We start from the raw sequence: 14,413 nt of genomic DNA on the forward strand, positions 1-14,413 counted from the left end.
TCTTCATATTGACACCATGGTCTTGAACACAAAAGTTGCCCTCATTTTTGTTAAACGTACGTCTAAAGAATTTAGAGATCCTATTATCATTGCAGCACATTTGACTTATCTGACTCACTTTTCAAAATTAAAAAGATTTTATTGTTTTTTCTTAATGAATGAAAATGTAACAACATATTATATTGTAACTATAAATCTTAGCTGTTGAAATTTTTGTTTCTGTAGCTGAGCAGTTTTATATCTCAACACTTAAAAACTCTTTTGCCTTTCCTGACTCGGCTAATTCCGCACGTATGCGGATTGCGCCCCTCGCGTCGGTTGGGAGAGAGGAGGATAATCGTTGGGTTATAATTATTATTACTAAAACACTTTATACAACTTTGGTTAGACCTATATTGGAATATGGCTCTGTTGTATGGAACCCTAGCTACCAAATCCATTCTGACAAGTTAGAGTCTGTTCAAAAACAATTTTTACTTTTCGCCTTAGCGCATTTCCGATGGGATTGTAGGGTAAGTCTACCTCCATACACTATTCATTTAAAACTTATTAATCTACCTACACTTAGCAGTTAGCAGTTCTTTTCTCTTGGCTGAAATTAAATTTAATATCCCGGTTCGCTTTTCGAGGCAGCTAAGACCTTTACTGTTAAAATCCTGTAGATCAAATTTTGAACTAAACGAACTATTCCGCCGTATATGCCATAATTTTAATTCTCATTCAGCACATTTGACTTAGCTGACTCACTTTTCAAAAGTAACAAATACTTTATTGTTTTCTCTTAATAAATGAAAATGTAATAATTTATTATCTCGTAACTACAATATAAATCTTAGCTGTTGAAATTTTTGTTTCTGTAGCTGAGCAGTTTTAGATCTCAATACTTAAAAAACTCTGTTGCCTTTTCTGACTCGGCTAGGAGGAGGGTAATCGTTGGGTTATTATTATCAAAAATGGAAGAGCGTGTTTCTCTTATAAAAATGTATCTTTTTGTCTAAAATGGATAAAATTAGGTGAAATATGGACCTATTCCCCATATAACTAACATAATATCACGATTTTCAAACATCCTGCTGGCTTCATGTACATATATTGGTGATGGTAAGTGTACCTTAATAAACCTCGGGAGCATATTCTTAGTATATGGCATGTTAGTAGTATGTGATAATGCCAAACATTGATAAAATCGGGTTAATACTACGCCCAATTCCCATACACTGCTTATAATGATTGTCGTTTTTTATACTCTCGCAACATGTTGCTACAGAGTATAATAGTTTTGTTCACCTAACGGTTGTTTGTATCACCTAAAACTAATCGAGTTAGATATAGGGTTTTGTATATATAAATGATCAGGATGAAGAGACGAGTTGAAATCCGGGTGACTGTCTGTCCGTCCGTCCGTCTGTCCGTCCGTGCAAGCTGTAACTTGAGTAAAAACTAAGATATCTTTATGAAACTTGGTATACATGTTTCTTGGTACAGTAAGACGGTTGGTATTGCAGATGGGCGTAATCGGACCACTGCCACGCCCACAAAACGCCATTAATTAAAAACAAATAAATTGTCATAACTAAGCTCCGCAATAAGATACAAGACTGTTATTTGGTACACGACATCACATTAGGGAGGGGCATCTGCAGTTAAAATTTTTTTTAAGTGGGCATGGTCCCTCCCCTAATAGATTTAATGTGCATATCTCCTAAACTACTAAAGCTATAATAACAAAATTCACTGGAAGCAAATGGTTTAAGCACCTCTATTGACGGAGTGTAACTTTAATGTGCATATCTCCTAAACTACTAAAGCTATAATAAAAAAAATTCACTGGAAGCAAATGCTTTTAGAACCTCAACCTACAGTGTGAAAATAGTTGAAATCGGGTGGTAACTCCGCCCACTTCCCATATAACGGCACTGTTAAAAGCTACTAAAAGCGCGATAAATCAAGCACTATACAAGCCAGAGACATTGAATTTTATCTCTGGGATGGCTTAAGATGAGTTTATAGGAACCATGTTCAAAATTAGACAGTGGGCGTGGCACCGCGAAAATGGGCGAAATCGGACTACAACCACGCCTATTTCCCATATAACACTATCTTCAATTCCATCTGATTCTTTCACTTTACACTATGCATATCAAGCAACAATGATTATATCGGGGAAAAACTTTGCGTGAATAATACGTTTAAAGTATGCCACCTTATGATGAAAAATTGTCTAAATCGAACCAAAACTGTTCAAGCCCCTAAGTACTAAATATGTGGACCCCAGTGCCTATAGTTGACCTTCTACCGAAAATTTTAGTCAATCCACAAAGAAATCTCAAACGAGTATACCATTTGACTTCGCGAGGGTATAAAATTTTCGGTTACATCCGAACTTAGCCCTTCCTTACTTGTTTCTAATAAGTATTATGCCGAAAATGTTGGTCAGTAAATGTTGTTAATATATAAAATATGTTCTCGAGTATACTGAGAATACTAGCTTCAGCAGCCCTAATTAACCGCGTGGCAATAGAACAGCCTGAGTTTGTCCTTATTCAGGAGGATTGAGTACAATGAAATTGTGAAGGTAAAGTTAGAGCATGCATAATGGCAAAGAAAAACTTTAACGTTTTTATCATACATTATTATAGCAACAATGACAGAGCAGCAGTATGCTGGGATCGGGCACAAGAAGTTACCGGCTCGTGTCGTGCTTTATGCCAAGTACTAGATATCACACTTGTGTCAGAAGAACTACTTAACAGTGTAACCCAATGCAGAGTTCTCGAAGAACACTCCTTTTCAGACCACCGATATATTGAATGTATGATAGAGGAAAGGGCCGATAGACGCAATAACTTCAGGAATCATAGAAAGTGAACATGCAAGAGCTGGAAAAACGTATCGCTATGATTTCGCCGTTTCAGTCCAAAAGTAAGGAAGATCTCGACATCCTCGTTAATCGATTCACGGAATCTTGCCGGCAAGCATTAGAAGTGGCTTGTCCAATAACACAAAGTAGGGGTAGAATTAGGCCCCCATGGTGGTCTCCCGAATTTAAAAAATTACAGAACGAACGCAGAACGCGGAGTTCAATTTAGCTAAGCTATCCCAAAGCGAGTCAGACTGGGATTATGGTTATAACCTCCTAAGCTCATACCAAAAGGAAGTTAGAAGAGCAAAAAGAAATTCTTGGAAATCTTTTTTTTAATGATATCGAGAACACGGCGGACGCGTCTCGATTTAGGAAAATAATGGCACAATCGGTGCATAGTATTGGATATCTTCAGAAGGCAGACCGCAGTTGGACGGTATCCAGGGAAGAGTCACTAGGTTTACTAGGTATGGATACCCACTTCCAGGGTAGCTCTGAAAGCCATACTGTTGAATATACTCAAGACCGCGGAGCAGAAATAGACTCCACTCCTATAAACATAGTGTCAGAAAGTAACGTACGCTGGGCAATAAATAGCTTCAAGTCGCCGGAATCAGACGGTCTATTCTCAGCTCAATTACAGCAGTCGCAGAATTAGATAATAGATTGGCTAGTAACTATTCTTAAGGGAGCGCGACAATTAACCTACATATATCCCTTCGCTTTGAAGGGTAGTCATATAATTATAAGGCAGGCAAAAGCTCGCATACAAGTCCAAAGGATTTCAGACCAAATAGCCTCTCCTCAGAAAAGTTGGCTGGTTCGCAGCATGGCTCTAAGCTCTGTGGTGGCGGAGATTGAAAAATCTCTGAAAGTTAAAGAACACACTCCAATTGAGTTCTTAGATTTAGAACGAGGCTTCAATAATATCTAGCCTAGGGTCATACTGAGTGCGGTTAAGGGTCTGGACATCTCTGAACGCTGGGAGCGTCAACGATGTGCAGATCTGTCCAAAGGGGTACAGCTCAAGGAGGCGTGTTATCCTCACTTCTCAAGATTCTGACAATGAATAAGTTGCTGTTGGATCTAGAAAGAAGGGTGTACATGTGCGGCCTACGCTAACGATGTGGCAGTTTCGGTTAGAGGTAAATTCTAGAATACTCACGCTTAATCTTATCCCAACAATTTTAGACGATATAAAACGTTGGGCAGTATCGTGCGGACTAAACCTAAATGCTGGTAAGACGGAACTAATATTGTTCACCAGAAAACACAATACTCCAGTAGTTACGGCATCAATATTAAATGGTTGATATTGTTAATTAAAGTGCAAGTTTGTACAAGATGCGTTCCAAAGTAAACAGTAAAAAAGTAACAAAGTAAACTCTAGTGGCGTCATCTATATGTCGACTAGTGCGTTATAATCTGCTATCCTTTATCGACTTCCAGTAAAAATTAGTGAAGTTATTGCGTTTTAAGTGTCAGTATGTTTTTGTCATCGGTGCGAAAATGAGCTTGGAACAAAGAGCCAACATTAAATTTTATTTTAAAATTGGTAAAACTTTTACCGAAACGTTTCAATTGATGAAACAAGTTTATGGCGATGATTGCCTATCCCGTAGCAGAGTGCACGAGTGGTTTCAACGTTTTCAAAGTGGTTGTGAGGGCATAAATGAGAAATGAGCCGAAACCCAAAAAATCGCACCTGGAGAAGTCAAAAGTGAAGACAATGCTGATTTGTAGAGTATTGTCCACAAAGAATTTGTTCCACCCGGCCAAAACGTTAATGCGGTATTCTTCCTTGGAGTTTTTAAGCGTTTGTTGCGCCGTATTCGACGTGTTCGGCCCGAATATCGCGAAGATGGAAGTTGGCGTTTGTTGCACGATAATGCGCCGTCTCATCGATCGACGCTTGTGGCCGATTATTTGACCAAAAATCACATTTTAACAATCAACCACTCCCCTTATTCACCTGATATGGCACCGTGCAACTTCTACCTTTTCGGAAAAATGCATTTGCCGATGAAAGGAAAGCGTTATGCAGACGTGGAGGACATTCAAAAGGGTTGTACCGGCATACTGGCGGCCATACCGGGAAACGAGCTAAAACACTCGTTCGACATGCTTTTGGACCGTGCAAAAAGCTGTATTAAAGCAGAGGAGACTATTTTGAATAAAATTAATTGATCTTGCCGTTAAAACCATTTGTTTTTTCTTTTTTTTAAAGTCCTGTTTACTTTGGAAAGTACCTTGTACAAGTATGTATATATACGGATAGCCAAGTGGCCTTGAAATCACTCAAGTCTCCTATGGTTTCATCAAAGATAGTAAAAGAATGTCTTGATCTATTACGGGATTTAACATCCTACATCTTGTTAAACCTACAATAACTGCGAAGCAGATGAATTAGCCAGAACAAGTGCTATTTTACAATAAACTTCCGAAAAAGAGGGAATTTTTATGCTTCTGGCAACTTGTAAACACTTAATTAGCGAAAATGTTATAAATCTAGCTGAATCTCAGTGGAGACAATCACTAACATGCTCAAATAGCAGAAAATCGTGGCAGGAATGGAGCATGAGCCGCACAGACCGACTATTAAAATTCAAAAGAAATGAAAAGCTCTTATAGAAGTACTAACAGGTCACTGTCTAATTAGTTGACATTCCAGCAGGCTAGGTGTACCTTACAACGACTTTTGTACAATAAAAGAAGAGGAGGCTGTAAAATATCTTCTATGCGAATGTAAGGCTCTATACAGGAAAAGAATCGCAACTATTGGTCGAGGGTTCCTTGACGACATATCAGAAGTTGCTCATGTAAAACTATTTATACTGATGAACTTCATAAGAAACACAGGTTGGTTTAGAGAGGAGACAATAGAGTGAGGAAACATTTGTCCTGGTGGTATCTTAATAGGTGATGGACAACCACTCTACCTACCTATTAGACCTGAGCAATGTCATAATTAATATATTCAGCCCATCCCTTTCTCTATCCCAAATATATCTCATAAAATGATTTCTATCTTTCCACTTGATTTAAAATCATTTAGGTTGGACAAAATGTGTAGTGTTTTAATAAATTAATTGGAAAAGTTTTCCTAAAAATTATGAACATCGTTTACAAATTCTTCAACTTTATTACGAAAATTCAATGCAGCTTGTTCAAAAACTGAAGTCGCTCGACCTTCCCAAGCGACATCGCTTCGCTCAATGGGCTTTTGAAAAGTTTCAAAAAAATCCGACGTTTCCGAGCCAAATTTTGTTCAGCGATGAGGTCCAATTATGGATCTATGGGTATGTAAACAAGCAAAATTGCCGCATTTGGGACGAATGAATCATCAGTTCATATTTCTTCAAAAATCATGCCGGTGAGAACGAGACCTGCAATGGATTTATTGAGAGCAAATAATTTCACGTTTCGGGCCGATCGAATGGCCACCAAGATTGTCTGATATCACACCGTTAGACGTTTTCCTGTGGGGATATCTAAATTCTAAAGTTTATGCAATAAACAATCCCGCTTCGGCTTAGGCCTTGGAGCAAAACATCACGCGTGTCATTCGCCAGTGTTACCAATCGAAATGTCATCGAAAATTGGACTCAACGGATAGACCATCTGAGATGTAGGCGTGGTCACCATTTGGAACAGAAAATTTTCAAAAAATAAATGGCAAAGAATGTTCTTTCGAATGATAATAGGCATTCCTCATTAAATTAAAATTTTCTGTGTTTTTTTCTTTAAAAAAGAAGGGAACCTCGAAAGGGATCGCCCTATATAATCAATTCCGATCCTCTGGTTGGCGTTTTGGACATCAACTCAATATATTAAAATTAACGTATTCGTTTGAGTTTATGTCACATATATCTCATATGAGAATGATTTTAATATAACTTTCGGAAGTAAAATATAGTTACAAAACTATGACCTATATAATAAGTTAATAAGATATCAAATATCAATGAATGGTGAATTCTGTTTATATAAAAATGTGCCAATACTTGAAGGTATTTATCCGGCTTTGATCGTTGGAAGTTGCAAAGTATAAAATGTTCGGTTGCACCTGAACTTAGACTTCCTTACCTTTTTAAGTAATATTTTTTTTTTTTGTTATGATTCATGAGCAGAAAATGTTATTCTAGAAATGAAACCGAACAAAACCTGGAAATACTTTCAAGTGTTGGCAAAACTATGTATTTATTAAAAAATGTTGCGAAAGAATTTAACGTTCATTGTTCGGAGAAACCGAATGGTTTACAATCAAATTTGTCAAGGACTCGTATTTTATAAATAAATGACTCATATACTGACCGACATATTCGGCATACGGTTTGTTAGAAAAACGAAAATTATTACATAATTACAGATATTTCCGGCATTAAACTGAAGTATACCCAATATTACACGTTCAGTTAATTTTGCAAAGATATCTTGCATATTGAGCGGTATATACGGTATAAAGCCAATAGGGAGTTTGAAAATCGTATATTAGGTATGTAGAAGATAGGGTAGTATTGACCCGATTCTATCTATTATATTTTTGGCATTACCACATATTATGATGCCCTCTGAGTTTTATTAAGGTACCTCACTTACCATAACCAATATGTTAGGAGTAAAGTCTACCGGATGTTTGAAAGTTTTGGTATTAGTTATATGGGGGCTAGAGCAAGTTTAAACCAATTTTTATCAATTTAAAGTAAAAAGATAAATTATTCTTAGAAAATAACGCTGTTTAATTTTTATTGAGAAAACCCATATATTGACCGATATATATGTATATGCGGTAAAAATTTAGTCAGAAACTCGAAAATTTGTCTATATTAGGTATATGGGACTAAGAAAATTGTTGAACCGTTTCAATCCATTTTTGACGTACGGGCATACTATTATCAGAAAAGGTTCACCCGAAATTTTAAAATATATCTCACAAATTGACCAATATTTTTGATAACGTACTTACACAATACTCACTTCAACAAATTTTCACAAACTTATTTTAAATTTTTGGTACACGTATTACTTTCAATTAACAGTCTTCAGTTCATGACACCCGAATCCCTGATTCTAAGTTTTCGATGACATTGGATGCTGATCACTGTTATGTTTCTGCTCACTTTCATAGGATTTTGGAATGTCTACGTCGTTCTCATCAAGCCATTCAACATAATGGTGCTCTAAATTTTGAGTAATGTACATCAGTTCATTAGCACGACGAGCAGCGACTCTTACAGTCCTAACTTTTATATTCGTGTGCGTGTTTACTTTTTTATGGATCTTATCGATGGGACGATTAAGTGATTTAACGGATATGATGAAGACCACATGTTTTTCATGCTAGACTTAATAGGTTAAATTTTACCGTCGGACAAAGATGATCGTAGGGCATTTGCATTGAAAATTGCCCTCTCCCAAGTCATCAACTGTTTATTTTACTTTTATTGGTGGTGGAAGAAGCTTGTTGTTTCGTAATCCAAATAGTCCACTTCTTGAATGACAGCTTTCTATGTTTCTATATTTTACATTTTGAAGCAAGTATTGGCTTTCACGCACATTTTCTGAAAATCATTTAATGTCTGGAAAATCAGGAAGATTATATTCTCCCGGTACCCATCGTCAATTTCCTTTGTACTCCATACTTCTGCAAACTCGAAATTAGATATTTTTAAATGTTGATTAACTGTAACGCCATGTTCATCCGATTGAGACCCAAAATGGTCAGCAGGCAATATTAAAACGCCATTTCCCGACTAAAAGGAGCCATTCTAAACTATACTCTATTATACGCACTTCTAGATCAACCAATCCATGGTCACTTTTAGCCAATGGTTGAAACTTTTCAAGTTCGAGAAGCGCTCGAACTCCTGAGCATGAATATTATCAGTAGATGAACTATACTCTCCAATTCGGCTTGCGGTTGTCCTAACCTACTATAAGCGACTTTGATACCAGATAAGCAGATGGTATTAATATATGCTGCTCAGCTATTTCCCGGTCGTGATCACGCAATTTGATTCTATACGCCATTAGAAGAGGTGCTTGCTTATTTGCCGCAATTACATCAATAAGGACTCGAGCTTTATCATCTTGTGATATGAAAAATACTTGATCTGGTACAAGTATAAATGATATGTTCTCTAAAAAATTAATTGATCATTCAGCGAAACTACTATCCAAGTTGCTTTTGTGGTGATCAGTCTTAGCCCAAAGGAGCTTAACAGGGACTATCGATACATGTCTTCGTCCTCTTGCAGCATTGGAATTCTGGGAGTCAATTGAATTTTTTTTACGTAATTCTTGTATGAACTCATCAAGAGGTTTTTTACGCTGCGAACAGATTCGGTTCGCCTGCTGCACTCTCAGATAAAGCAATACCCGCAATTGTTTTCAAGAGTAATTGTTGATAATTTGCTGGGACAGGATGTCCCACTGAATCCCTCAGGGATAGTTTTCCTTTTTTTCTGGTTTTTCATGTCTAGGTTTAAGCGTAGTCTCCCAAAGAACCAGACCCTATCTGAGAGCTGGGTCTGAAAACTGAGCTGTAAAGTGAGTAGTCGCTGCGGTTACTCCTGGCCGCTCACTTTCCGTTAATCCCATCTATGGAAGAAGTACCCCTTGGAGAGCTTCAAGAAGGCTATAAAGCCTTCTCAGCCGACGGCATTATAACAGCACGGCTTCAGAATGCAACAAATCATGCAATTGGATGGCTCCCATCTACGCGAACTGTGTCAGATTAGGTCACATTCCGGTGGCTTGGACGCAGGTTATAGTGGCGTTCGTCCGGAAGGCCGGTAATAGCTCTTATGTCACTGCCAAGGACTCTAGACCTGTCAGCATCTCCTCGTTTCTATTGAAAACACTGGAGAGGCACAAAGTACCAGCCAGAGTACTGCCAGAGGCGATTATTCAGCTCAAAATACTTTTTTGCTTATCAATCTTATTTTATATCATGATTAAAATATTAAAAATTAAAGATTATTTAAAAGCCACACCCGGTAATTGAAGAAAAATCTATATAATAAATATTACCTCTATACTTCGGGGTAGACCATAATATCTTGTAATCATTAAACATCTAAATTTTTGTTTTATGTATAATAAGCAAAAAGAAAGTTTTTGGCCATTTCTCATATTATTTCTAGTTCTTATACCGAAAATTATTTCATCACTCATCCTGAAAAAAAAATGTAGAACATTGGATTTATTCTTAGTCGCTGCTTGTAATTATTCTTCAATTCTCTTAGATATAATAATCAAGTGCCTTGTATGACTTTGCTTGTAATTTATTATTACACCACATTTCGTTAACTAAACTTTGTACATTTTGTACTTTGTATGAGGTTTTTTTATAACTTTCGAAAAATTTTTGGTCCAATTTAATCTTTTCTATTTGAAACGACATCTTAATAACCCATTAAATTGAATCAACTGTAAGATTCTAAGCAAATACCTAAACTTATATATTATTTGTGGGAATCCCCGAAAATGTTTCCAAGCATAGACAATGTGTACGTTGCCATATGTCTAAAAAGGTAAATAACAAAATATGGACCACTCAATTTTATCTATGCAGTTTTAGTATTACTAAACAAAGTTACAAACATACAGGTGAAAGTAATAAAAGCGTTATAAAGTGTCTAATTTGTTATGAGATATTTTATCTAAACCTATCTAATGTACTTAATAATAAGTTTAAAATTTTAATATATTTGAAGTATGCAAAGTTCTCAGTACAGGTGGTCTTTGCATGGTAATTTGCCAATGTGTGTTCAAAACGAATATCAAACGGATGTGTTTACTTCCAGTTGACTTAGACTCTAGGTCTTAGCGTATATATACCGAGGGAGATATTAAATGATTATTTTGGCTCAACTTGGTTTAATGCCAAAAGTTGAAATCGATCTGGCAATTGGTTTACATTTTCACTAAATAAGGAGTGCTTTATTATATGCAGCATTATACTCTCACAACATGTTGCAATAGAGTTTCTAGTTTTTTTCAACTAACGGTTGATTATAACTCCTGAATCTAATATAAAGTTATTTATATTTATACATAAAAATTAGGATAACGAGAGGAGTGGAATTCCAGTCGACTGTCAGTTCGTTCGTCCATACAACCGATAATTTGAGAAAAACGATATCTTTATAAGTTCGTTACACGTGCACTATAAGAAGGCGTTCCATAGATGGGTGGAATCGAACCATTACATAACACATAAACTACTAAAAATTGTCGCGATCGAACAAGATACCAGACTACCACCTGCCGATATGTGGACCTCAGTGCCTATGGCTAAATTTTTACCGAAACTAATGTGGTAATAGTATAACGTGTTGTCAAACATGGATAAAGTTACTCCAATACTTCCCTAAGAACCCATATAACTAGTATAAGAATTCCAAACTTCCGGTTCGCTTTATACTTTCTACATAAGTATACATATAATATTTAAGTAAACATATAATATTGGATATACCATAGAATTATTCCAGCTCCCATATATAATATTATACATATACAACTTTTTGCAAAATACGACGATTAGTGTGTGAGTTCTCTTCATAAAAATGCGTGAAAATATGTCCAAGTTAATCAGTTCATCTTTCGTTAATATTGGAAATATTTTAATGTGGTTAAACGCTGAATATGAATGAAATCTGTGTAGAACATGGGTGACCAAAAAATTTAACTTCGTAGTCACACGCCAATAAAAATTACAAAAACAACATCGTAATGACAAAATATAATTCGCCTCAAAACTATATTTCAATGTGAGGGAATGACAATCCCGTTAGTTTCGAGTGAGCCAGCGCCAGTCAGACGGCGTCAACACAAATCACCTTGCTCGCTTTTTAAGCATTCCATGTCAACTTAACTCTTTCAAGCGGTGGTGCCAGAAAATTTCCATGAAAAATCTGTCAAGTGAAGATGAAATTGAACAAATTTGAGAAAAAAAATATTTTTCCAAAACAAATATCTATTTTAAACGTTTTAATAAAAAAAATCTTCAAATTTATTTATAAAATAAAAACTTGTGTAACGTTAAGTATAATAAACAAACAAAAAATTAACAAATGTAATTCAGCATAAAAAGGTAGCAAAAAGCTGGGATAAATTAAATTTTGTACATCGTAGTTTTTAAATGTTTTAATAAATTTTTCACTTGAGTGTATATTATTATATTCAATTACGATTTTTTTGAATGCCGTTTAAGGTTGTGGTTTCCAGCTTGTTACGAATTTAGTTTTTATTTATTTTCTTTCGCTGTTGATACCATCAAGGTCAATATGTTAAAAACATTTTTTTTAAGTGAAGGAAAAATAATAAGTGTCATACATTTTTTTTTAAGTTTAATATAATAGAACAAAACTTCTCAAGATCCATTTGTAAGCTAATACGTAATTCCCTCTAATCAGAATCTATCACTTGTATGTTTCGCATTTAAAAAAAATCAAGGGTTTACCGATGTATAACATAGCTATCCTGTTTTCGCATGTGCAAAATTAAATAGCTGACAAAGTGACAAATTTGTGTATCAACTATAAGTATTACCAGATATCTTGATAGTGAAGATATTTTTGTATGAAATTTTGATTTCGTTTTAATATCTTTACTGTAAGATTATTTTTTACAAAAGCATTTTCATTTTGAAGATAAATCTTCACTTCTGGCAGCACTGCTTTCAAGTTGTAAGGATATCCATTGCTCGACAACGACAGTACTTAGCGATTCCTTACCTTTTTCATTTAAACTTATTTTTCGCGTTTAGGCAACATGGTAACTTATTTAGTTCGTATTTATTTTTCCTATTATTCAATGTCATCATAATTAAATTTTTTATAATTTTAGACGAATCGAAAGAGCCATCATGTAATTGATAATTAAGATTATGCAAGTTTGTTCGAATTTGAAAACTTTACTACTGTGCTATGTCACAAGATCAAGTAATTAGTGGCGACAAACTTTTGTATATTTGTAGCGAAAAAAAATCTAAACAGAAAATACGTAGAAAAATTTAGAAGATAAACGTTTTTGGCGCTCTTACATACATCTGTGTGTTATACGTATTTGATTCAGTAAAAAATGTATTATGTACACACGTTCATATACTCGTATAAGAAAAAAAAATCACATAAATAATATAAAATTGTTTTCGTCGAAATCAGCGGCATCCTTCAACTTTAAGCTTTCAAAATAATATACATATGTATGTACTCATTATTGCTATATTGATATTGAATAGCCTTTTCTGCAGAGGAAAATAATGAAAAAATCATTAGAATTAAAAATGTTTAATTATCTCATACTTTTTTCTAGACGTAATATCAATGGAATATTTTCTTCGGTAATTATGTACTTAATGACCCCCACTTCGGAGGGGGTTGGGGTTGCAGATGGTATGGGAAGGGAGTCTGTGAAATACAATTTCAGTGGATTTAGCCGTCGGCCGCTCTTCAAAAAAATTATATCAAGGGTTAAAATTTCGTGAAAACAGCATATTCCCAAATTCAACCCTGGTCGGTCAAAAACCGGGGTGTTCATAATTCAATCGCGTCAAACTCCTTTCTGCACTGGCGGCCTTCGGCCGCGCTTCAAAAAAATAACCCTGGTCGATCCAAAACCGGGGTGTTCATAATTCAATCGCGTTAAAATCCTTTTCGCTGCTGTTTGTGCAGAAAGGAGTTTGACGCGATTGTATTATGAACACCCCGGTTTTTGAGCGACCAGGATTATTTTTTTGAAGCGCGGCCGAAGGCCGCCAGTGCCGAAAGGAGTTCGACGATTTCCGATATTCATTCATTCCATAAAAACGCGGCACAAAAGAAATTTTGACTATTACATTTCTTCAGTATATTTTTTCATAAGAAATTGTTTAACACACTGAACTGTTAATTACAGCTAAGAGATCTGAATTCTACAGAATTTTGCCGCTACAACAACAACAACAACTAAGTGACTTGAATATGTGATATGTGCAAAGTGTGTAAATAAATATTGAAAAATATACATAAATTATTGAAAAAATTCACTTTCCGCTCACGGATTTGTAATCTACATAACGTTTTTTAAGGGGTGACCGACGGGTAATTCCTTCGAATTCATAAAAAGGACACTTAATTGTGTCACCCCTTACAACCCCAACCCCCTACGAAGTGGGGGTCATTAAGTACATATTTACCTTTTCTTCTACCTCTGGTAAAGAACACATCGTTGCTTTTATGATGTACATATGTACATGAATGTATGTCTATATGAAAGTATTATGTTCGTATTTGAATAAAGGTAATTATTAAATATTTTAATTAAATTTAAACATTTGAAACAAATTAATAAAATTAGACATCCAAATTAATTTTGAAATATTTTGATTCTCTAGATCATCTGCATACCTTCCACCAAATTGCACGAATTTAGTAACTGCAACTGTCGTTAGGAATAAAATTACATGATTAGACACCCTAAGAAATATTAAAATAAAATCAGAACCCTTAGCAACAAAGCGCTCTTATTATGTATATATTTACTTATGTGTGTAGTCTGACA

This window comes from Bactrocera oleae, chromosome 2 (genome assembly GCF_042242935.1).
Source record: "Bactrocera oleae isolate idBacOlea1 chromosome 2, idBacOlea1, whole genome shotgun sequence".
Taxonomy (NCBI): Eukaryota; Metazoa; Arthropoda; class Insecta; order Diptera; family Tephritidae; genus Bactrocera; species Bactrocera oleae.